The sequence below is a fragment of the Mastigoproctus giganteus genome, chromosome 7 (genome assembly GCF_048544385.1).
Source record: "Mastigoproctus giganteus isolate SK-2022 chromosome 7, ASM4854438v1, whole genome shotgun sequence".
Classification (NCBI taxonomy): domain Eukaryota; kingdom Metazoa; phylum Arthropoda; class Arachnida; order Uropygi; family Thelyphonidae; genus Mastigoproctus; species Mastigoproctus giganteus.
In genome coordinates this window covers 136,481,346-136,508,065 of record NC_143581.1, presented here as the reverse complement: position 1 = coordinate 136,508,065, position 26,720 = coordinate 136,481,346, and the positions used below count along the sequence as shown (strand labels likewise).

The 26,720-nt window shown below is 35.3% G+C and overlaps 1 protein-coding gene across 1 annotated transcript in view; it reads right to left on the bottom strand.

The window, feature by feature from the left end:
• Positions 1 to 8,668: 8,668 nt before the first annotated feature.
• LOC150083216 (ubiquitin C-terminal hydrolase 7-like) overlaps positions 8,669 to 26,720 on the bottom strand; it is a 213,377-nt gene continuing 195,325 nt past the window's right edge. The window contains exon 5 of the mRNA XM_090378439.1: positions 8,669 to 9,141. The gene's annotated coding sequence lies outside the window, so the exon portion shown is untranslated. The remainder of the gene's footprint in view (positions 9,142 to 26,720) is intronic.

The following is a 26,720-nucleotide window of genomic DNA, read 5'->3' as shown; positions in this document are numbered from 1 at the left end:
GTGGGTTAGGTATGTTTGGCCTCACTGGGCAATGTACAGCTGTGACTAAATTAGGAGATATTGGTGTATTTAGAGGATAAGGTTTCTAGTGGGAACTAAATTCCTATCCTGAAATGAATATTCGCTTTGCAGCTGTTACTCCTTGAGATTTTAATTCAGAATTGATTTCCTCTTCAGGCCCCTTCAAGAAGATCCCATTTCAAGATAACACTTCGGGATGAATTCAGTATTTTGTGGGGTATGATAGGCATTCCTCCTATTGATTTGGCTCAGAGGAGCTATTCTCAATGCTGACTTCTAGTCTCTACAAGGATGTCACCTGAGAGAAGCTGTTTGACCAAAAGGAGAGAGCCTGCCAACTCTTCCTAGATATAGGATGATGATATTTTCCCTATGGGCTTCTTACTAGTAAAATGAATTATCAGGTGTTGGATCTGATATTTTTTCAGCTGTCTCTTTGCCAAAGTGACGTTATCTGGGACACTGACTAAGTTTTCTGGAAGGTACCACGTTGGGATCCCGGAAGAATTTAAACTATCAGGATATCAGGACTCATATTTTTAATTTGGTAACTGGGTTCTCCACCCACCACAGAACCCAAGGGGATACCCGCTGCCAGCAGACAATAAATGCACTCTTTGGGCGAGAGTCATTTTGTTTGAGTTCTGATGGGCCATCTCCCTGTGACCTTCCAACTGTAGCAGTGCCCTTACCATGAAGGTAAGGGCACTGCTACAGTTGGCCCTTGCTGCTGAATTCACTACTCAATTGATACTGGATGAGCCATCCTAAGATGGTGATCTTGTTGTAGCAGGGGGAAAAGTGGTGTGTTGAATCTATGCTTCTTAACCACCAGATTATCCTCCTCCTCCTCCTCCTGAGATTCTATGGGTTTCAGCACACGAAAAACATATTTGATTCCTATGGCATTAGCCTGCCATCTATGCTGTGGTTGTTGGAGCCTAGTGTGGCTAATGTGAAGCCATCAGCACCACAGGAAGGTCACCTCACCATGTATAGATGCCTACTTCGAGGGGATGCTGGAGAGTGTGTGTGTGTGTGTGTGCTGTTGTTTCTCTGCTTCCACATTGCTGAACCCACTTTGTTTTTACAGCCACATGGAATTAATATTATAGCTGATGGGAGTGGCTATCCTCCATCTACAATGAGTTGTCCTGTGTTCAGTTTCACCTGTATACTGGATGAGCCATCCAGTATACAGGGGAAACTGGTATTTGAGCTTTGTGTCTAATTGAGAAAATGCTTGACATGTAAATGTCTGCTATTTTCTCAATTTGTTTACTGGACAGGAAGGATTCCTATCAGAAGAAGAAAGAAAACTTACATAGATGTTTTCTTATTTTTAATAAATCTTGTAATCATCGTTACTGCTATGCAGAAGTGTATTATTTAATCTTTATTATTCTCAACACTGTATGAATTAATTTTTTTTTTTAAAATATACCCTCTATGTTTGGATACGAAATATATTAATGCTAAAAAAAAGTACTGATAAAAGCTCAAAATAAAATTTAAATTATAAGTTATAAGTTAAATTATAAATTATATAGACTGTTATTTTAAATAAGATTTCAGTTTAGTTCCATTATATTTTAGATGAGTATTTCTTACTATAACTACCCCTTCAAATGAGATTTTTTCCCCACTGCTAAAGGTTTCTTGTGTGTCTAGTGTTTTATGGAAACCATCTGGCAAGCTTATCTACTTCTACCACTTTCTTTCTACATTTCAGCCATTTTCAAGAATGCCTATCCCTTCTTTAAAAAAAAACTGAAGGCTCCTTTTGTAGGTTTTCCTTGCAGTGCTTGCATTTCCACTTTCTTCTGCACTCTTATCCCTCTGTTGCTTCAATGCAATTCGATCCTTGTTGGTCAGCTCTGCATCATTGTGACTCCTGCATCTCCACATTACTAGCTGTCTGTGACCATCTGGATATTGTATCCAATCTAAAGCATGCAAACTCTTGTCCTGTTCTTGCTGTCAGTGATCATTTGCCACATGGGTAGGTAGAGAAAATACATTTTGAATACCACTATCAGAGGTATGGTTAGGTTTTTAGGTGCCCTTGGAAAATTCGTAGCTACACGCCTTTTTTTTTTTTTTCAATAATTGGTAAAATCATAATAAATAATACTAAGTACAGTCGGGCCTCTGTTTAATGAACTTCTTTATAGCAAATTTTTTTGAATTCCCCTTGGTAATTACATTTAAAATAGTTTCCGTAGAATGAAGGAAATTTTCCATAATAACGAATGGATTATGAGACACTTAAGTGGTTACGCATTATTCGCACCTCTGGTCTGCAAACAATTTAGGCAAGTGATGTTGCCTGGCATGAATTAAGAGCTAAAGAGATTACCATCTGCAACTCAGAGGTACCCTTAAAACCTATCCAACTAGCTGTTCCACATGCCGAAAAGTCGAGCTGCTCAACTATTTTGTGTATCTATAGCTAGTGAGCAGATCAAGGCGTATTCCACATTCGGACAATAGGCTTTGGTACTTTCCTTCTACTGTAAGCACTGTCAGATTTTTAGGAGAAAGTGGTTTCCTTTAACCAACAACTGGTCATCTGTTGTTTAGTGGAAGTGAATCATCCACAATTTGCTGTAAATTTCCGCCATTTCTGTTTACATGGTCACAGTAGTTGAATGTCCGAGTAACCCCGACATTCTGGACAGTTTCAAAAAAAAAAATTTCAGATTCAAGGACTATTTTAAAGAAAACTAGGATCAATATCGATGACAAGAGGAAGAAAATGAGGGCAACGAAGATATTAGACCTTATAAACATGAAATGTTGGCACCTTTTGAAACTTTGATGAGGCCTTCAGTGCAAAGAAAATGTTCCTGAACATATATGCATTTGAGTATTAAAACATTTTTTTTAATGATCAATGTAGGCTAAAATCCAGTGTACAACAAAAGATAGCCAAATATTTTGCAAAATAATAATTCTTAAGTGTAGTAATAATGTAATGTGCATATCAGGTACTATGAAAAATCGTTTATGTATGTGTTAGCAAATTCATTTATTCTCACTTATTTCTGATTTATTTTCCATCTTGTACTGTATTTCTGAATACTGAATTTAATTTCAATTGTTGAAAATATCATATTTCTTTATATCGAAATTTCTGTTTAATTAATGATTTTTTGGAAGCGAACAATGGATTTCGTTATATAGAGATCCAACTGTATTTTGATCGTTGTTTTATTGAGTTGAAATAAATAATATCATTCGTTATATGCATATACATATATAATGTAAAACAAATGAACTTCTCTTATTTAGTAACCAAATAATACAGAAGAAATATTACTAGAGGAACAATATTAATATATAAAATCACAGATTTATATGGATAGGTACATAAAGTTATTATACAGAAAAGTAAAATTATTAAATTATACTGAGTGAACAGAAATCATGGGATACCTACCTAGCACTGGGTAGGCCCACCTTTCATCAGGATAATGGCAGTCACACGGCAAGGCATTGAGTCCACTAGTTCATGAAAGCATTCCACAGGTATTTCCATCCATGCTTTCTGCACCACTGTCCATAATTCCATCGCATTCCTAGGTGGAGGATCCAAAGCTCGAATGGACCTTTCCACAGCATTCTAAAGATTTTTCACAGGGTTCATGTCTCGTGAATGGAGAGGTCATTTCATGGTGGTAAAATCTGCGGAATGCTCTTCGAACCATGTTCTATTCACCATGGCTCTGTGGGGAGCTGCATTTTCCTGCTGGAAGAGTCAATTGCCTTGTGGGTGCATGATGACCATGAAGGGATGCAGATGGTTTGCAAGGCAGGACACGTAACCTGGACCATTCAGAGATGCGTCCACACATACCAGTGGTCCAGCATCTGCCAGATGAACACGTCTCAGACCATTACCGACCATCCACCTGACTGAACAGTTCCTTGTTGACATGACAGGTGCATAGCTTCATGTGGTTTCTGCCAGATACGCACCTCCCATCTGTCCACTTGAAATAACTGGAAACAGGACTCATAGGACCGGGAGACTCCTCTCCAATCATCCAAGGTTCAGTGCCGATGTTCTTTTGCCCAGTTGAGGTGCAGAGTCCTGTTTCGTGGTGTTAGCAATGAGACTCTGGGGGTACCATAACCTATTGTGGCTAATGATCGCATGATGGTCTTGGTGGAGATGTTTCTGGCACCTCGCTTGTTGATGTTGGTGGTGATTTGTGCTACTGTCACTCTCCGGTTGGCCGAAACAATGCGAGACAGACATCGATGGCCACATTCATCCACCACCTTTCTCCACCCACATCGCTGTCCACGTCCAGATGCTATTCCGGAAATTCTCTATTCCTGATACTGTTGAACGGGGATAGCACAATTTCTGTACCACTCCCGCAATAGAGTTACCCATGCATCAGGCACCCACTATCATCCTTCTTTCAAAATTGGTTGACTCATGATCCATACTGACATCAAATTACAGTCTACGTGAATGCAGTGTACATGCAAAGTACACTGTACAGTGTGAATGCAGTGTACATGCTATATACATGCAAAGACAATCTGGCCTTAGTAGCCCTTATGTCGTTAAACCGAATAAAACAACAACATGCAAAGAGGTGGGCTGCGTTGCCCAGGAACTAGATATCCCACGAATTCTGTCCTTTCAGTATACATTAAAGCTTAATTTTTCTTGCTTTTGTGTTAGCAAAATTTGTAATAATTTCATTGAAGTCTATTTTGCTAGCAAGTTCATGTTCAATTGAAAGGAGACAGATATGATGTGTGTTCTTGTCCTGATGTCCATCTCAAATAATTCTTTAACAAGTTTTAACTTGCTAAAACTCCTTTTGGTAGTGGCTAGTTGTTGTTGGTATTGTAAGGAATATTTTAAAAGCTTTTGTTTCAACAGTTGGATAGGTTTCTTGCAACTCCCATTTATCCAACACGTTTAAAATATTTAAGTGGCATATTGTATGTAGAATTTTTGTTTTCCAATATTTCAATTATTTGGTGTTTAAAGCATTTGATATCAATTTTAAATTGGTCTTGGTTAATTTCAGGGAATTTTTTTGACAATAAAATAGCTTTAGTTTCTAAATTCTCACTTGTCATTGAATGGAACGCTTTGCCAGCCAAAAATGAAAGTGTTCTGCTTTTTTTTTTTTTTTAATTTTTTTTAAAGAGATTCAAATCTTTAAATTAACTGCATTACAACAGAATCAATTATTGAAAAACGAGGAATTTATGCCAACGAAATTCATCGATTCATATTCATCATGCACATTGGCATTTTTTTTTTTATTTCGCCTTCCTCTTTTCGACTGGTACCTGTTTTCATTTTTTTTGCAAGTTTCCTCAACTTCAGTTAAAACATTATACCTTAATTAATATATAATTATATATTAGTTGATAAAGGGACTCGTCAGCCTCGAATGCTTCTACTGTATCTTATTATATTGTATTTATTGTGTTATAAATATATTCACTGGATTATACTGTATTTTTCTTAATTATACCTTTCGTTATTTCTTAGATGATTTAAGAAATAACAAAATTGATCCCTTTACAGGTACGTTCTGGACAGCAAATAGAGCTATGCTTTTACGCAGTATGTACTCAGATTTAAGTATGCAGGCAGGCTTGAATCGTTCTCTGAAAACACGCCATTTGATGAAAATTAATTCTCACCCTCTGCTCTTATCCTGATCCAACATCATCTAGTGGCGGCACTTCGTCAGCTAGCCTCGGGTGCCCCAATGCCAAGGCATTCTTATGCTACTGACCACTATATCCCTCTGGTTCATCAATTGCAACAATTCCAATATCTTTGGAATGAAAACAATTTTTCATGTTGTCATCCAGGTATTTAATGTTAACAGGATGGTCAGGTGCACTGGCAAAAACAAGCAAGGCCCTGTTGCTGAAATTTTGTTCCTTACAATACTTCTTGATGAAGGGAGGGAAGATTTATAAATTACAATTTAAAAAAAAACATGTTTTATTGAAATGATGTAATTTAGAGACCACAGTACTTTTATTTCCTTCATTTTTCTTGGTTTGTGCTGCAGCTTTGAAAATAATATAATTGTGCCTTGGTTATTCATTATCTACTTGCACACTTCTAAATTGTAATTATTATTAGTAGTAGTAGCAGCAGCAAACTTATTCAACATCAGCAAAAAAAAAACAAAAAAAAAAAAAAACCCACACACATACCATTACACATTCATTTGTCCCCTCATTCTAATGATTTGCCTAATCGTCCTTTAAATTTATTCTTGATTACACAAGTTGAATACACTACTATGCATCTTTTTTTCTCTTAACTTTGATATAATCATGTATTTGATCATTTGCTGATATTGGTTATGTGACAAATTCCAATCACTTGTAATAAAGTCACAACAGTTTCGGTGGGGGGAAGACCATCTTATAAGAAAATTCTGTTCAATCTGATATGCTTATAATGTTGGCTGCAAATAGTTGATTATTATAGAATGCCTTTTCCCAGAACTTTTATAGTATTTTTGCTCGGAATCAAGAGGGCATTAGTAAGCCTTCAAAGGCAAATGAAGTTTTCTGACAATTGCAAACTTTTAAACCTTCTTCTTGGTAGCTACAGGCAATAACCATTATAAAAAAAGGGCACACATTATCATCTTCTTCAGGATATAAGTTACATAAGTATTAGAGTGAGATAAAATTTTGACTCATTGAAAAAGGAGATAAGTGATAGATACTGAAAATGCCATTATGACTTTTTATTCTAACTGTAGATGCAAAATCCATACTGACTATGAAAGATCAGCAGGATCTTGAAGGGAATACTTAAAATATTACACTAGAATAATTAAATACTCCATATACCTGTAGAATTGTTAAGAAGATGCTGAAGAAAAGTAATTTCTTCAGGACAGATGTAAACATCATGAAATTTTCAATAGAACTTCAAACCAACTGTGAACTAGTATGGTGGTTCATAAACTTTACTGATATAAGATTCCCTTTTAGCATCATTGAGCAAAAAATTTCACAAATTTGTTTCTATACTAAAATTTTGGACCTACCCAGAACTCTAGGGACTGCAGTCTGCCCAACAGTGAACTAGTGTAATCATAACTTAAATAATTTCTCCATAGAACATAGATGATCATGGATGGAAAATGTTACAGTACTTTATTTACCATATCTCGTACACTATAGGTGAAAGTTCATTGCAAGCAAATTTTATTTCTTGTACAAATATGCTAATACAAATGTATTCATTATCAGAAGGAAATAAAAAAAAAAAAAAAAAAAACCACATTTTATTTATATGCTCATGAACTGCAAATACACATTTCTTAAAGAATTTCTACTAGAAAGATATATTTTATTTGTAGATACAATTTAAAGTTTTCTTCAAGAAATGTATGTGTGCAGTAATATGCATTCAGGACAAGTAAATGTTGAGTAAGAAGTAAATTAAGAATTTTAATGTTTATTTATATTAGAAGAGTAACAAAAATTATTAGGATAATGTCAATATGACAAAATTAAAAAACTAAGGTGGCATTTTTTCCCATTAATAACTAATAAAATCCACACAATGATTTTTCAAAAGTTAAGGTTCTTTTGGGAATAATAAATTTTTTCGGGTCAATTATTTTTCTTTGAGTATACTGGTGTTATATATATATGCTATCAGTAAACAGCAATTCCTGCAGATAATTCTAGAGTAATGCCTTCATTTACCAAGTGGCTATTCATCTTCCATAACATGTTATCTTAAAACATGAACTCTAATATAGAATTCCATTTTAAATGCTTAATACTATTACAAAAACAAATTAAAGAAGTTAAAATAAGAAATAAATTTTATTTTGTAATTCACAGAAAATTTTCTACATTTCATTTGTATCTAATGAACATGTAATGGAATTTCAAAATATACAAATGTGTGCAACTTCAATTAAACTAAACAAAAGTTTGTAACCACCAAGTAGGATTATCTACAGGAAGAATAATAACACTTACAATTTCAATTGATAATTGTAACTAAAGGATAAAACTGGAATTTCCCTTCCATATGCATCTTCATATGAGGGCGGGTGGGAAAGGCAAGTGTTCACATAACATCTGCACAGCAGCATGTGATACTCAGCTCAGTGCAATGATGCTATATACAGTATATTCAAGACAAATATGCAATAGTAGGCACACACTTCATATGGCCATAACTTGCAATGAAGTATTTATCCACTCACAGTAGGCACTGCCTGGTCAGTTCATGCTTAAATTTCCTTCATTATGTCCACATGGTACACATCACGGGCGTGTGCGTGCGCGTATGTGGTAAGCATGCTTACACATGATGCTCCACACTTCAAGATTTTAAGTTCTGCAACATTCACTTTATCGCAGTGAATGCTGATATCACACACAAATTCTTTAAATTATACCTTTAAAACAGAAATTGTCAAACTACAAACAGTGCTAATAAACATGACAATGAAAAAGACAATGACTTTATAAAATTTCTTCTGTAAATAAGGCTTTCAAATTAAGACCCTTGCTCTTAATTCAGTCAACGCTATGAATAGCTCATATTCAAATTTTGTGTTCATACAGAAGGAAAAAATTATCTGGAAACATATATAATAATAATAATAATAATGATGACAATGATAATAATAATAATCAGGCAGAAATACCAATAAGTGGCATAATTCAATGTTTTAACAAGCAGCATGCACAATGAAGAAGCATTTATACTCTTCTTTTATTTTATTTCTTTTTTAAAAAGAGAAATATGAGCTAATTTTGCACCCAACATTTTAAATAGGAAAGCCTAGGCTTGAAGCAGTTTAGTCTATTTTACATTTGCATCGTTCTTCTCCTCTGTATGCTTCTTTAAACCCTACTTTCATCTTTTCTCTTGAAGCAATTGGGCACGAAGGGTGAAATGAACACCTTTATCCAAGGGTGCCTTATCAGCTGTTAGAGTGAGGGAGCAACTCCTCAGATGGACACTACAAAAATGCTGTAACAACCACGAAAGTTGCAGTCAGATGTGGCGACCCGATCACAGCAATATTCTGTAACACAGACACAGCATGATGTATAGCTGAAACATTTTGTCACCTGCAAGAGAAGTTTACTTCTATCAGTTTATTTATATTAAAAAAAAAAGCTACATTATGGTAACACTTCCACAATACAAAGTCACCTTCGTGTAGCATATGAAGATGCAATGGTGATTTAATTTAACCTTATGCAATTTTACACTGAAGGGCTACATTCAAGTCTCCAGAAAATCCTCTCTCTCTCTCTCTCTCTCTCTCTCTCTCTCTCTCTCTCTCTCTTTAACAACATCTTTTCAGCCTATTAAATTTAAAATACCCTTTATTTTAATTCTTTATCATTTATAGTTTGTAAGAAAAGGCATTAATATGAATTTTAATGCAATAATGCATAAGTTCGGCATGTGAAACTTATTCCAGGATGTGAATACATTATTGGTTTTGGCCTTTCTATGGCTGTGAATGCAAAGCAAGTTTCAGTATAGTATGGACAAAATGATGTAAAGGGCAAACTCATACAGCACAATAAAAAAAAAAAAAAAGAAAAAAAGTCAAGCCTTTCAGCTCATTCTATTTGCCAACTTTGTCCAATCCTTTTTTAACCTTCTGCAACAATTGAAGTTCTTACAGATAGGCACACAGGCACTAAAACAATATCCAACAACATTTAAATACTCATTGTGTAGCTATTTTTCATATTTAAACCCCCCCCCCATGATAACCAAAACTATATGGACTATAAAATACACAAAATATCATTTTCATATTACTAGTAGCTCTTTAATGTGACTTGTGTCAATTTTAAAAAGGTTATAATTCAAGTAGGGCAGCAGTGGCTAGCCAGTGAAGAAACCTAGGAGCATACATGCCTTCGTGTAATGCCAGTCCTTTAAAGTACAAAAATATATAATCTGTCAGAGTGACAGCAATGCATATTTTATTATTCCTGAATTACTGTGTTTTTTCCCGACTGATATCTTTCTGTTAAAATTTAAGTAGCTCAACGATAAAAAAATAATAATAATAAATAAATAAAATAATATGCTTAATTCATTTTGGAGGTACCTGATTTTCTTGTAATAATAATAATAAAACATACATAGTTGTTGAAAATAGTATCAACTTTGTGGCATCTATCTACTGATCTGCAATGGCTTTACTGTTTCCACAGTGGTGCCCACTATTAGTGTAAAAGCAAAATAGGCATTTACACTAATAACAGCATGCCTCTGTATAAAGTATGACCAGTTAAACTCTACATTTAAAAAAATTATTTAAGAATAGTTTTTGATATAAAAATGCATTATTTCATGTCCATTACAGCGTTAAAATATTCAATAGTTTGAATTTTTTCCTATTTTTCGTTTATAAAAACTGTATACTTTATACAAGCATATATCCATGCGCAGGCATGAAATTGGCATGCCCATCAAAGGTGACTCACTGAAGGTTCAAAAGTTTTAACAACCTGCCTGAGGATAACTAAGTAACTTTATAGGGTGTTCTTGGCATCTTCTGAAAGCATGCACACTGTTTTTGCACCCTTTGGAATTCAATTTGGTATATCCAAGGATAAACTTCCACGTTTCTTTTTGGAAGGGTGCAGGAGAGAGAGGGAAAATAGTATATTATTATTATTATCATCATCTTAGCCATATGGTGCAAGGAAGCCTGAGGCTTTTTTCTGCACCAGCCAGAAAAAAAAAAAAAAAAAAAAAAATCTGAATTACCCTGAGAGAGAGAGAGAGAGAGAGAGAGAGAGAGAGAGAGAGAGAAGAGAGAGAGAGAGAGAGAGAGAGAGAGAGAGAGAGAGAGAGAAGGGAATCACCAAGGAAGAGAAGAATGATGATATCCTGCCAGCTCAGGACCCTGGGTTTGCTTAGTCCATACTCACCAGATGTGAGCCTCTGGGATCGAATGCAATAATTAGTTGTAATTGCAAATATTGTTACAATTACAATTTAATATTATCATTACAAATGGATAATTTTTAGCTGCTTAATTTTTAATTATCCCCCCACACAAATAAGCTCCTACATATTGGCAGGATGGTAGACAAAATAATGTAATAAATTACAGATATTCGCTAATATGGTGTTGAGTCACATTTGCTTTTAAAACAGCTTGTATTCTATATGGAATAGATTCAAATTAATTTTGAACTGTCTTAGGAGGAATACGGGATCATTCTTCATGCAGGAATGTTTCAAGCTTCTTGAGCGAAAGTGGAGGAAATCTGCTTCTCACTCTCCTCTCCAAATATGCCCACAGTAGCTCAATAATATTTAAGTTGGTTATTGTGCATGCCATGGGAGATGCATAGCCTCAGTTTTATGCTCCCCAAACCACTGGACACATTTGGCTATGTGTATTGAAACATGGTATCATTTGTGGGATGAACCTGATCACTCAGAATATCACAGTAATCAGTGACACTAATTTGCCCATTCAATGTGATGATAGTACCCAAAAAATATCTAGATATTGCTGTCCAAATTACTGTTCATCCTCCTCCATGTTCGACGGTTGGCACAAGACAGTCAAGAATGATGCATTTCTTTTGGCATTTGCTTTCCATGATGTTGGAAAAAGCGTGAATGATGATAAATCCGAAAATGAGATGTTACCAATCATCAAGTGCTCAATTTTTGTGCTCCTTACACCATTGCACCTTCTTTCTAGCAATACCATAGTAACAACTGGCTCTTACATAACTTTATGAAGTTTTCACTGAACTGTTTTGCCAAAGAAAAGGGGGCTATAATCCTTTTCGGTGTCCAGTGGTCTCTTTCAGTCAACTTCAATTTTCTGCCCCAAATTTTCCTATTAGATTTTGTTTTTCTATACATGAATACAGACATCACTTTTGATACAGTTGCTCTGGATACATTAAACAAATCACCAATATTCTGCTAAACGTGCACCAACAATTTAACCTCTTTGAAATTCAGACAGGTCCAGTAAATTTTTCATGTACCTTTTTATATCACCTCTAAAAAACATCAGATTTTATCATCTTTCCTTCACAGTACATTTAGCTGTAAGAAACAAAAAAAAAACACACACACACACACACACACACACACACACACACACACACACACACACACACACACACACACACACACACACACACACACACACACACACACACACACACACACACATCATTGCATGTTCGTAAAAACATCATATGGTCAATGCAAAAACTACTACTTTCACATAACATGTTTCCATTTTGTCCACCCTCTGTATTTCTGCATATTAATTCCGCATTTTATTTCAATATTTTTTCTGATTTGAATAAAGCCACATTGATCACTTTGACAGGCCACAAATTTGATTACACATTTATTATACAATACAGAAAAAATCTAAATATTTTGTATTTTATTTCTTCATGCAATGTAATTAAGGCACGGAGAAAAAAACTGTAATAAATTTACACATTAAATTATTTAAATTATGAAGGTACAAAAATACAATACAGACCATAAATAAAGTACAACACAAACAATAAAAAGTACAATAAAGTATTTTTAAAAGCTTTAAACTTTTTTTTATCTATGAATTAAGAACAGCAGCACATTTACACTACATCACACAATACCCTACCAGTAGTTTTTAGCTGTAAAAATTTGAAATACACATATAAACACTCAAAATTTGGTACCAGTAGGGCTCCAAAAATCCTGCTGTACCTCTTTTGATAAAATTTTCTCGTTTGGAATTGAAGTAGCAACTATGTAAGATCTGTTTTGGACTGAGTCAAAAGCTTTAGATAAATAAGTAGATTTAGTAGAGTTTTGTGTCTTGACAAAAGGGACTGATATTTAAATACAATTTATTTCAGCAATACGGAATTTAATTTCAACAGAGAATCTAATTCATAACAGAATTAATTCATGCCAAATCAAGCTGAATTTGTTCACAGATCCAAAAGCTTGGTAGGCACAATATATAGTTGGATCTGGTCATTTTGGTGCAACTAGATGTGACATATCAGCACAAAGATTGTTATCCTAGGTGTCATGTGAATAAAGGGAATTTCCTGATCAAGCAAATTACTGAGATGCATAATTTAGTATTATCATCAAGAAAATCTCTGTTGCAGACATTTTAGATAAATATTTTATGAGATTTAATAATCATATTTTATTTAATGAAATCAAAGATACTCAGTTAATAAATATGAGTAACTTACTGTAAATTAAAATTTGATAATAAAATGAAAGATTATCCATTTTTTCCTAGAATGATTTAAATAAAAATATGTATTGTTATGCTGTCTCAATAAACATCACATATTCGAAAACCATTAGCTCAGCCTGTCTAAACACTCACCTCCATAGGAAACCACGTTAAAGGCAAGCTAATTTCATAACTTGGAAAAAAACATGAAGTAAGTGTGGTTTATGAATAAAATAAAACCTATTGTAGTTGCTTTTTTGTGGTTTAAGGACACAAGGGCCTCTTGGGCCAAATTGTGCCTAATCATGATTGTTTTAATGCTAGTCTAATAAAAATTAAATTCTGTCATACAGGTGGATGTATCAAAGTAGTGCATCAGTGTTATTTCAAAATATATGTGACAGATTTAAAGACTTCTGATGGTTAGATAGCCGTTTAAAAGTAGCCTTACAGATAGTCAGGGGTTTTCCTAGGGTATGTGGTGCCCAGGTGTCAATCACAATTTGGCACCAGGGTGGCAATTGAAATTTGGCATCCCTTTAAAATATTCTTCAAAGGATGGATTGCTCCTGCAGATAGTGAAATAATGAGGTCATTCAATAAAGATATGTCTGAATTTAGCTGAATCTAACAGTATGAACACTGAGGATGTTCTCCAAAAAGTAAGAAAAGTTGAGTTAAGAAAGAAAGGATGACTAATACGTCTACCCAGTCTCTTCCTGTCTATTATGCTGGAAGCTTTGGCATAGTATTGGTTCATTTTTTAATCTGTAGAAATTTATTATTAATTTGGGCATACCATAGTTGACACCAGTGGTTTCTGTATTCTGCTTGTATAAGCTTTTTATAATCTATTTCTGGTACTTGAAATGGTTTGGGGGTTAAAGGCAACATCAAAGGCTATGTCATTAAGTAGTTTTGCAGGTTTTAATCAGCTTTTTCATTTTTAGTGATGCCAGAGCTGCCTGGGATCCAGCAAAATGTTACAGTTTGGTTGGTCTATGTATATCATCAGTGCACATGAAACAAAGTTCAACAGTCAAGATCCAGAGCTAATTTAACAGTATAAAACTCGGCAGTGAAAATACTATGTTACTAATAATCATTGCTCATTAAGGTATGGCAGTCGGCACCCTGCAACATGGATGAAATTTAGTTAAAGGTAAAGGTTAGTTAAGTTAAAGGTAATGAAACTGAGGTTAAACCATCAGAGTAAGTTTTTTACAGATCTGAGAATGATACCGAGTTAGCTGCATGTAATTGTTTAATTTGACATGATAGTATGATATTCTTTACCCATTGCTGAAAATTGTCATCCTGAAATATGTTGCACAGCTCTATATTCCAGCCTTGTCAGTTCTACTGGTCAGATTGATTTTAATTTGGCTTACTATTGTAATAGAAATCCCATGTGGTGTTATACAGATATTTCTAACTACGATGGGAAGGTAGGCTATGAATTTTTGCAGCATAGAGCAAATTCAGTAATTTCCTATGAAGGTGTAATGTGGGGTTCATCTGTTTCAATATAAAGGCTTTGTAGTGGAGAGGTTTGAAAAGCACCCAAGACAATTCTGAGAGCACTGTGCTGGATAGCATTTAGCTGTAGAGTAGTTTTTCTATGAGAGTCATATATTGGAGATCCTAGAAGAGATTTGATCATTGATCATTAAGGTATGGCAGTCGGCACCCTGCAACATGGATGAAATTTAGTTCGTTGTTTAGTATTATGCCTAAAAACTGGACAGTGTTAATAAGTGAAACTGAGTTATTATTGTTTCTATGCTCTGGATCAAGGAGAAGTCCACCTCATTTGCAAAATTGAGTAGTGGTGGATTTCTGTTCATATTTTCTTCCAAATAATTTGCTCCTCAGTATATTAACTAATTGTTTATTTGAGGTCCAAGATTCTATTTTAGATGTAAGTTGGAGCTGTTTCTCGTGTTCTGTGACTGACAGGAAATGGCCAGGTCATCTGCATGCATATACACTTGAAATGTTTTTGGGATGTCTTGTGTAAAACTGTTAATATGGATTGCAAATTGGGTGGTACTGAGTCTATTAATTGTGGAACACCTTCCTCCCAAACATGGGACGTTGTTAAGATACTACAGCAATGGATCTGAAAAGCATGGTGTAGGAAGTTTTGAATTATTTAGGGAATTAGCCCCTCAGCCCCGCTGATATACATCAATAAGAATCTTGTGGTGGCCAGTAGTGTCAAAAGCTTTTAAAATGCCTGGTTATAGGCAAAGTTGACTATAACCAGATGCCGTCCTATGACAAAGGCATTAGAGATGTGGGATTCAATCTTCAGGAGTGTATCAAGGACACACCTGTTTCTACAGACACCATACTGATGGCCAGTTAAAAGATTTTGTGAATCTAGAATCCAGATGAGTCTCTCATGCATCATCCTTTCAAAGATTTTGCTTGTAATTGATATTGGCCTGTAATTTTGGAGAAGAGAAGGACCCACGCCCAGTTTTATTAGGGCACAAATAAAATAATGGTGTCAGGAGTGAGGATAGGTGTTTTCTGAAAACATCCTGTTACAGAAACTCAACAAGATGTGTAGGTCTGTTTCACATAAATTTTGAATAATTCTGTAATGGATTCTGTCTGGTCCTGCTGCACTATTTGGAGATCTATTCAAAGGTTCTTTGAATTCCACTAGAGTAAATGGCTGATTATATGAAAGAGAAAGATGTGTTAAAAAGGCCAGGTTGTACTTTTCAGCACCTGCTTTGATTTTTTTTTTTTTTTTTTTTTTGAGTTGGTAGTGTTGGCGCATCGGCTTCTGTGGCCATATTGCACCTCCCAAGGTTTTTGTAGTGCTTTGATCCAAGCCCGAGGCGGGAATCGAACCCGCGACCTTTGGGTTGCCAGGCAGGTACTTTACCCACTCGGCTAGCCCGGTCGGCTACCTGCTTTGATGCACCGAAAGGAACAAGTGTATGATGTAAAGGCAGATGCAGCAGAGAAAAGCCTGCTAGAGCATTTAAGACTTCTGGAGGAGGTGAAGACGACAGGTCATGCAATTCAAATGAATTATTGGAGATGGTAAGAATTTACTATTCAACGTTCATATTTTCTTCCAGATTATTTGCTTCTCAGTATTTTAATAATTGTTGAGGCAAAGGTAATCCAACTATTAAGTTTAGCTTTCTGTTTGATCTGTCGAGCTTTATGTTTTTTGTAAGTAATTAGATTAGTGGTAGTTGGGAACTTTCAGAAAAGGTTCTAACCCCCCCCCCCCAGTTTTCCTCGAATTTGGTACTGGTGCATTCTACATTCCACCGGCTGCTCTAATGTATAGGTAGGCAAGTTTTTGGAATGAAGGCATCTTCTGCAGTTAGTATGGAAGTGTTAATATGTTCATTTACATCATCAATAAGGTGATGGCGGGCATAGTTCCTGTTGAAGAGTATACAAGAGGAATAGTTATGCCAGTCTGCCCTGTTGAAATTCTAGGTAGTATATCGTTCAAGGACTGGTGTTATCTGTGTCTGAATCGTACAGATGATAGGGAAGTAATCAATGTGGAATGGGTAATTTCACACTATCCATTCCACAGTGATTATTTCACACTATCCACCTATATTCTCATTTGCCTACAGGTTCCACATCTTCAATAGATGACCACATGTACACCATCTCTTTTACAACAGTGGAATGGACAGTGTGAAATTACCCATTCCACAGTTGTAAAAAGAGATGGTGTACATATGGTCATCTATTGAAGATGTGGAACCTGTAGGCAAATGAGTTTTGAGACACTGTACTTAACAGGGTTAAGTGGTGATCATGAGTAACACCTAAATTGGTTTTCCCTTCTCATGTGTGTGTGTGGCACCTCCGTAGCCAGGTGGGAAGGAGCAGCAGTGCGTAGCACACGCTTCTTGATTAGACCAGGGTTCGAACCGAATACTGAGGATGCGGAAAGGTCAGGGAATGACCACCGCATATCCCAGAGCAATATGGCCTTAGTTGCTAATGCTCCTAAAAACCAACAACCCTCTCATGTTCATAGAAGCAGACCCCCCCCCCCCATAATGGATGATGTCCATTGACCAAATAAACACACTGGAGGTAGAAGCTGCACAATTAGATTGCTAAATTCTGTTCAAGAGCATGGATATGGAGGAATAAAAAGTGATGCAACAGTAAATGATGACCCCTATCACAATGCAAACAGCAACATAACATAATGTGTCTGGATGGTGTGGCAGATTTAATAATTATTGCCACTCCTCTCTCTATGAGCAGGGGACTGTTATTCTGTCTCATCTATATGTAGTATGACATGGAAACTTAGGAGATACTTGAGGTGATAAAAAAAAAAAGGTACATGGACCCAGTGGCTAAAAAAGCCAATGGGTCCATGTGAACAAGATCTTTTAGTTCATCGGAGTTGCTACAGAGGCCTCTACATTTCCATTGCATGATTTTGTGCATTACTTACTTTTTGTTGCAGTAGATTGATCTGACTGTTTTTTGTGGGCAGTGGATTTTTGATGGTTTGTTTATTCTTTCTAGGGAAGAAGGGGCATACCTTTGTATCATTTGTGTGCAGTTCCAATACACTCTCATTACTGTCCAAGAGCTTATCTATTTCCATGTTACTGCCAATTGGCATTTTTTTTGCTTTATCATTTCTTGTGAAGAGGAAGGAGCGTCACGCGGGATACTAACTCGAGTGTTGTCTCATTTAGTTTTTGTTTCTGAGAGGTTGATAACACAGTTTTAGCCAAGCTAGCCAGAGATACGTAATATGGAACTGACATCTGTTTGGGTTTGCAGCTGATGCATAGCTTCAAGTGAGAGATGTATATGAATGTGTAAGCATGCTCAACATAACTTGCTTTTGTGCTTTGAGGAATGTGATTTTATGTTCTGCTTTATACAGTTAGTCCTCAACTTACGTAACTTCTGACTTACGTAAATTTTTTTGGTAAAATAGTAAAGATACTCTATGTATAATTTTTAAGAGTGAAGTCGAATGAATTAACAGTAAGTATAAGTTTTTATTTTCTTTCCCATAAAAACTATGCTGGATAATAGCCTGCGGTGTAACTAGAATTAACATTTCATTTTTTGCTTTAAAAATTCTAAAGAAATATTCGACAATTGTGTTTGAGACAGGTGAACTACATTGAAGCATTTCAGAGAAACCCCCACATTCAAGCCATGTAGAGTGTGTCGCATTGGTTATTTCTTTGGAGAATTACACTCTAGCCCTTCGTCTCTACATCCTTTCCTTCCTTTCTTTCTGGATTGTAGAGTTGGTTCAGTTTTGCTAGAAAGCGAAGTGGGAGCTTTTGTTTGCATTTTGTATATATTTTATATAATATATAATATTTGCATTTTATATAATATTTGTTACATGTTGGGCTATTGTGGCAAAGTTGAAATTCATGTTGTGCTAACATTTTCAATGATTTTGCATCAAACTACCATTTTTGAGGATCTTAAGAAGAAGAAGAAGAGTGATGGTACTGAAACCACCTTTGTTGTGAGTCATGGTTGGTTTCATAGGTTCTGTAAGAGAAGCGGACATCATAATGTTGACATAGGTGGTGAAAGAGCAAATGCAGATGGTGAGGCAGCCTAAAAATTCAAGGACAAATTGGAAGAGATTATAAGAAGCGGTGGTTATATGACGCAACAAATATTTAATGTGGATGGGACTAGCTGTCTTGGAAAAAAAGTCCTAGGACTCATATTTCTATTGAAAAAAAGTTGATGTTATCACTCAGAAAAACCCATGGGCTTTTAAGGGCAATGACAAGAAATCATTCCTGTACACTTCAGGGCTAACTCAAAGGGCTAGGTGGCAACAACCATGTTCAAAGAATGGTTTCTAATTGTTTGTCCCTGAAGTTGAAAAATATTGCTTACAAATGACTGCCTTTTAAGATATTAATGCTCCTTTACAATGTTCCCTGTCATCCTGAATATATAGATGATCTGCATGACAACATCAAGCTGGTATACTTTCCTCCAAATACAACAGCTTTGATTCAACCATGGATCAGAGAGTTATCTGCTCATTCAAAGTTTATTACATATGGATAACATATTCTGAGGCTGTAAATGCAACAGAGAAAGGGAAGATGGATCTGCGGCAATTTTGGAAGATGTTTAACATCCTTGATGGAACACGCAACATTTCATGAGCCTAGAATGATGTGTCAACAACTTGTATGAGTGGAGTTTGTAAAAAAACTAAAACATTCTGAACTTAACAATGAATTTTCAACATTCAGAGTTTCAACAAAGATGAGGTGATGTCTTCTGTTACTAAAGAATTTGTAAACTTAATCCAGGAGTTGCAGTTGATCCTGGAGGATGAAGATGAAAAAGAGCTTGTGAATGAACGAGGTGAAGATTTAACAACAGAAGACCTAGCCCAGTTGAACGTGCAAAGAGTTGAGGAGCAAGGGAGAGCCTTTGAGAAATCAGAGCAACCCAAGAAGCAGTTCAAATTACAGGAAATGGCAGAAGTATTTTGTAAAATTCAGGAAGGTTTCTCTATGTTTCATGGAATGGATGAAAACACTGAACGTTTCTTAACAATGGAAAGAAAAGTTCAAGATTGCTTATCGCGAAATTTATGAAGAGGAAAAAAAAAAAAAAAAGCGTACGAAACAGATGAGTTCATATTATATACTACCTCCCTGACCTCTACTCAGCCCACAACATCCTGTGATTAATGTGTCTTATTAATGCTTCAGGTTTGTTTTAAGTTACCTTCAGTTCCTCACCTGAAGTGCATAGACTTTGATTCATTGTGTGGTTTAGACCAAATGTACACTTTGGTTTTTATTCCCTTAGTAGCCCTTATAAAGCCTACATGGTGTACAAAATATATATCAGTTTTTAAAGTACAATAATATGCATTCCCCCCCCCCTTATGTTTTCTTTTCTTATGTGCCACTCTGGCTACTCCACTGCTGTCCGCAGATAAAGTTTTTAATTGTTATAGTATATAACTATTTTCTTCATTCCTCAGGATATTATGTGGTTTTTGTAATTTTGGCATATCAAGGATATAGTAGCAATATTTTATTAGTCATTCACAAGTTATGTTAAAATCGACTTACATAAGAAGTCTTGGAACGTATCTCTTATGTATGTTGGGGACAGACTGTACATTTGAATTTTTCCCCCCAGTTTTCCATAACTTTTGAAAATGCAGGATCGTTTTCCTTACAATTAGAAAATGGTGGCAGTTGATGTGCAATCTGCTTGAACATGTTCTTTAGTCCTGCATATGGGACAAACACTCTCCTCGACAAGTCATCTGGGAGTGGCCATATTTTTGGCATATAAAGCAGCAAATCGAATATAGGGCTGTATACTACAGTTTTGATATCCTACTTTCACTGTGGATAGAAAGGCTGGCATGCAGAAAGTCAATACAACACAATGAGTACCATCTTCTTTAATTACAATTCTTTGTGCTTGTATTATTTCTTGTTCATTATTAAGCTCGTCATTAGTTCTTCAGAGACAGTGAGCAGTCCCGTTTGTTGATAATGCTTTTGGAGCTGTTCAGTGCATTATGAGGTGTGTCAACTGATGCCAGTAAAATGTTATCAATTTTAACAGTTTATCTGACTGATGTGGTTTGGCCGATTCAATCAGAAGGTCTCTGGACTATAGACACAACCACTTTAGGTGATCTAGCAATAATCTCTAGACATTTCTGTATTAAAAAGGCAATAGATTGCCAAGGGATTGTGCAAATAGAGAGTGCACTACAAGAAAAGTTGGTTTATCATGATTCTGTTCTTCTGTTCACACTCTTTTAAAACGATTGGAGTCATGTTCTACGAGGGATTGGCAAATCTCGAGCCTATATGCTCTAATGCTGGATATATATCCATATTATTATTATTATTATTATTAGCTATATGGTGCAAGGAAGCCTGAGGCTTATGCTGCACCAGCCAAAAAAAAAAAAAAAAAAAAAATCCCAAGTTACCCTGACTGAGAGAGAGAGTCAAAAGTAGAAGGGAATCACCAAGAAAGAGAAGAATGATGATATCCAGCTCATATTCATAGTAGCTCCTTTAGCCCTTGGTGTGGAGGGCTCTACCACCCTGGTTTCCAGCCCACTGCATGGCAGCAGGGGCAGTGCCACCAGTGACCAAGCAAATACAGATCACAGAAGAATGTTGCAAGCAGGACATGCAGTAAGATGTGAGCAGAGTGGCAGTATGCTGCCAGCGAGACTAGCAACATGCTGCAAGTGTGAAGCAAATATAAAAATTTCCCTATATTCCATAAGGAAAGTGTTAATAAGTTATATTTAAACCCAACTGAAATGAAACAGAAGTGAATCCTATTTGAGAAATAAAAACAACCATGTAATTTGGAGTGGAAGAGGGATAAGAATCATACACTGTATAAAGACAAGAAACTAGAGAAGAAAAAAAAACTTAAAATTAAAATATTTGAAAAGTTGGTGAAATGACAGATTTAACTTACTGAATGTAAAATATATGTTGAATAAACTATACCAAAATTAAAATAAAGAAATTAATCTTCCAGTGAATAAAGTATAAATTCTGCCCTCCAAGTCAGATTGCTGAACAGTCTACATGTGATCTTTAATAACCACTATTGTGAATAAACATATACTAAACAATGGTTTTCATAATATATAACAGATTAGCTATGTACCTAGAAATATAAAAAAAATAAAGGGCAAAAGTATCTATATATTTAATACGAAAGCCGTTTTCTTTCGACAGTCAGTGTGAACGGTAGGCTTAACAGATTGAGCTGCAAGTGGTTTCAAATTGAAGATATTTCTTCCTAGGCATGCAGAAAGTTGTTGAAATTTAAAAATTCCGAATACAGGCATACCTCGGTTAACGTTACCTCTGATAACGAAGCTTCGATATAACGAAGTCCGCAATTTCAAGCCCCATTTAACATAAAAAATATTCCAGTTTAATCACCTGAAATCTAAACAAACTGAAGAAATTACGGAAACCTTTGGGGCTTCTCGTGGTTGGTTCGAGAAATTTAAAAAACCGGCCAGGATTCATAGTGTAAAATTAACAGGAGAAGTTTCCAGAAAAACTAAAGGAAATAATTGAACGTGAAAAATTTCTACCAAATTTGGTGTTCAATGTTGACGAAAGCGGTTTGTTCTAGAAACGGCTACCAACAAAAAGCTTCATTTCTATTGAAGAAAAATCAGCTGCTGGGTTCAAAGCAGCCAAAGACCGTTTAATGTTACTCTTTGGATCAAATGCCTCTGGCGATTATAAATTAAAATTGTTATTAGTTCACCATTCAGAAAATCCGAGGGCATTAAAAGGTAACATAAAAATGAATTTACCTGTAATATGGAAAGCAAATAGAAAAGCGTGGGTTACCAAGGAGTTATTTACTTTTTTTTTTTTTTTTTTTGATTTGGTAGTTGTTGGCGCATCGGCTTCTGTGGCCATATTGCACCTCCCAAGGTTTTTGCAGTACTTTGATCCAAGCCCTAGGCGGGAATCGAACCCGCGACCTTTGGGTTGCCAGGCAGGTACTTTACCCACTCGGCTAGCCCGGTCGGCTGAGTTATTTACTGATTGGTTTGTTAACCACTTTTGTCCTGAAGTAAAACGGTATTGTCAAAAAAACAACTTTGAAGAAAAAGCTCTTTTGTTGTTAGACAATGCTCCGGGACATCCTACTGATCTTAACACGTTGGACACATGCATTCCTGTCAAAGTTGTGTTTCTTCCAGCAAACACAACTTCCCTGATTCAACCATTGGATCAGGGAGTAATAGCATCATTTAAAGTTTATTATCTGCGTCAAACATTAAGCAGTTCAACTGAACTAGAGGATAAAGAGGAAATGACAGTTAAAACTTTTTGGAAAAACTACACCATTAAAAACGCAATTGAAAACATTGATAGTTCTTGGAAAGAAGTCACTAAGAAATGCTTACATGGAGTTTGGCGCAAAATATGGCCAGAAGTTGTACTAGAAGAAGAAAATAACATCCAAGAAATTAGAAGTTATCCAGATGGCTCAATCAATATGTTTCGAAAATGTCGATGAAGAGGATGTTAGAAATTTATTGAATGCAGAAGATGATGGTTTTTCAGTGGAAGATTTAGAAAACCTTGTTAGCAACAAAGATAATGAAGAAGAAGTTAAAGAAGTTCCTGCTGAAAAAGTGTTAACAACCAAAGATTTAAAAAGGTGCTTAAATGACATTGAAAACGTTTTAAATTTTTTTTAGTGAAAATGATCCTGATTTAGGAAGAAGTTTTATTGTTAAGCGATCAGTGTTAAATGCAATAACTCCGTATAGGCAATTGTTAAATGAAAGAGAAAAAAAGCATAAGCAATCAACTTTAGACTCATATTTTAAAATGTGATTTCACTTTGTATGTAAGTTGACTGTTTATTTAATAAAATTTTTCTTTGTTCGAAAAAAAAGCTTTTCATTTTCTTTACGTAGGAACGTATCCCTATTCTGGCCATAGTATTTTTACCTCTGAAAACGAAGTTTCGCTTAACGAAGTAATTTCGTGGAACGCATCCTATTCGTTATTCGAGGTATGCCTGTAGTTTTATTTCATGGAATTGGCCAATTTTGTACTACAAACGATAATAGTTCAACTTTCACTTCCGAGATGGAGCCACATGAAGATGTTAAATGTTAAATAAAGTTGATAAGGCATTTTTTTTTATTAGCAATTTGCACATTGGCCAAATTGTGTCCTTAATTCCAAAAAAAATAAAAAATAAAATAATAAGTCTGCCGCTAATTGTGAAATTTTCACAACAGGTACAGCTAGCTGTAGCCATTGCATATAATAGGCCTAACCAATTTGGTTTCAAATTGAAGATATTTCTACCTACTTGTGTAGAAACATGGGGGAAAATACAAAAAATCCGAAGTTTTATTTTACAGAACGGGCCAATTTTCTCTACAACCGCTGCTTACCTTAAAAAAATAAAAAATAAAAAATAATAAATAAAACATTGAAAATGGGCAGAAACAACAATCAATACAGAAGAAGTCATTCTCTCTGTTAAGAAGCACACAGAATCAAAGGCGCTGCATCCAACTGATGTGGGTTGCCAGTGTTATGATCAGGGGAGACTTGTCCAGAGGCACTGCAGCACCCCCCAACTATTTAAATCTAGATATACAGTGAACGGAGTTATATGAAATTTTGTGAAGAACAATGCAATGCAACGAATATTTTTATTAACAGGACCCACATATAGTACATGCACATCCTCTATTTCCAGTAATCATTTCAATAATAAACGAATAAAAACACAAAATCGTTTCCAACTTTGAAGTTTAATTAACCGTAGGCCTCACTGTGTGCCAGGCAGTGACACATTTTGCATTCAAGTGAATATCTGGTAGTTGGTTGCCAGTGGCAAACAGCATATTAGCAACTTACCAATATACATTTTTTATAGGTGAAATGAATCAAAGTCACTAAAAAGCGTGCAGTGCAGATTTCATTATTAACCATGATGGGTGTATAGCCATAATGTCTTTTTTGTTATTAGCCCGAATTCCCATTAAGTAACAAAATAATATCAGTGTTAAGTCAATACTCAACATTCAACAGTGTAATTATGTGATTACAGCTTAACTGTGAATTGAGGTTGAACTTGTTAAGTTGAAATTATATTATGAGGTGTTGTGTAAGCAAAACATTATTTCTACGATACACGATTTTGTGAAATTTCATTTGATCATGGCCTCCATGCTTCCTCATGAAGTAAACTGTGTGACAGTGAATAAACTTCAGCAACTTAGTTTTTCACAATTATCTCTCCAAGAAAAAAATGTGATTAAAAAATATGGCTGCCCCACACCAAAGATTCAAATTTCTCAGCGGGGAATAAGTAATAATAAGAAATATATTCGCAGTTTTAAAACTGAATGGTACCAAAGGAAAAGTTGGCTTTGTGGTTGTGAAGTTAAAAATGCATTGTTTTGTTTGTTTTCTATGTTTACTGTTTGGAGGTGACTTAATGTGGACAAAAAGTGCCTTTACAAACATCAACAGAATGAAAGAAAAAAAACTCTAAAACATGAGTTTGAAGAAACATATTGATAATGTGATTTCACTATCGCTTTTAGGAAGCGTAAATATTAAAAAACAGCTTAGTGAGGCGTACAGACTTTTGATCTGCAAACATAACAGAAAAGTTACCAAGAATCATTAAGTATTATTTAAAATAATAGACTGCATTAAATTTTGTGGAGTTTGAAAAATCCAGGATTATTCAGAGGATTAATAAATTTTGCCTGTACATTAGATTCCAATTTAAACAACCATTTAGAAAGTAATGCAGCATTTAAAGGCATTTCAAAAACTATTCAGAATGATATTCTTGACTGTTTGCTGCAAATATGCAGGGATGAAATAAAAAGAGAAAATAAAGAAGCTTTGTTTGTAGCTGTAATGGCTGATGACACAACAGATGTTTCAGAATATATACAAATGATAACTGTTCTGAGATATGAACTGAATGGAGTGTTTTTGGGATTTTTCACTCTGGAAAACCAAATGGCAGACGGAATATAGAAGTGCATTCTAGATCAGTTAGACATTACTCAAAAACTGGTTGCTCAGACATTTTATAGTGCAAGTGCGATAAAAGGCAAGAAAGGAGAAGTTCAGGCTAAAATAAAAGAAGTGTACAAAAATCCACATTTTATTCACTGCTATGCACACCAACTGACTCTGATAATGAGAAATGCAGAAAGTAGTACCCGAGATTCAAGAATATTCTTTTCGAAACCAACATTTTTCTTGAGATCACCACAGTGTCTCTCTGTTCTCAGAAAGCATATGGATAGCCCGACCTTACCCTACAAGATGTAACTTCAATATACGCACCATGAACAGTGTATATGAAAATTTTGAATCCTTAAAAAAGTGCATGGAGGAACTGCAAGCGACAGCAAACGCAGATAAGACGATTTCAGAAGCAACTGGAACTTTGCACATCTTGAGTAACGAAAAATTCGAGTTCCGATTAGAACTTTTCCATCAGATAATGCCTCATGTGGAAGTTATTTATAATCAAATGTAATCTCGAGAAATTAACGCAGTTAAAATACATGAATATATAGCAAAAATTTAAGAATGCCACTCTAAAAATCAGGAATTCAATGTACTGTGAAAATCCTTCAAAACACTCATGATTGAAGTGAAGGAAGTATGCGACTATATAAGTGTTGACATAGGTGAGAGATATTCTTTTACAAAGCAATTAATTGCTGCTAAATTGTTTAACAAGGAGAACTTTGTTATTTTTCATATGAAAATGCCCATGGAAGAGGTATTGGGAGACTAATGAGGCATATCCCTTGATTGAAAGAGAAAAACATCTTATGGAATTACAAGTTTTCTATAGCAGACATGAGCTACACAATCATTGCAAATTAAC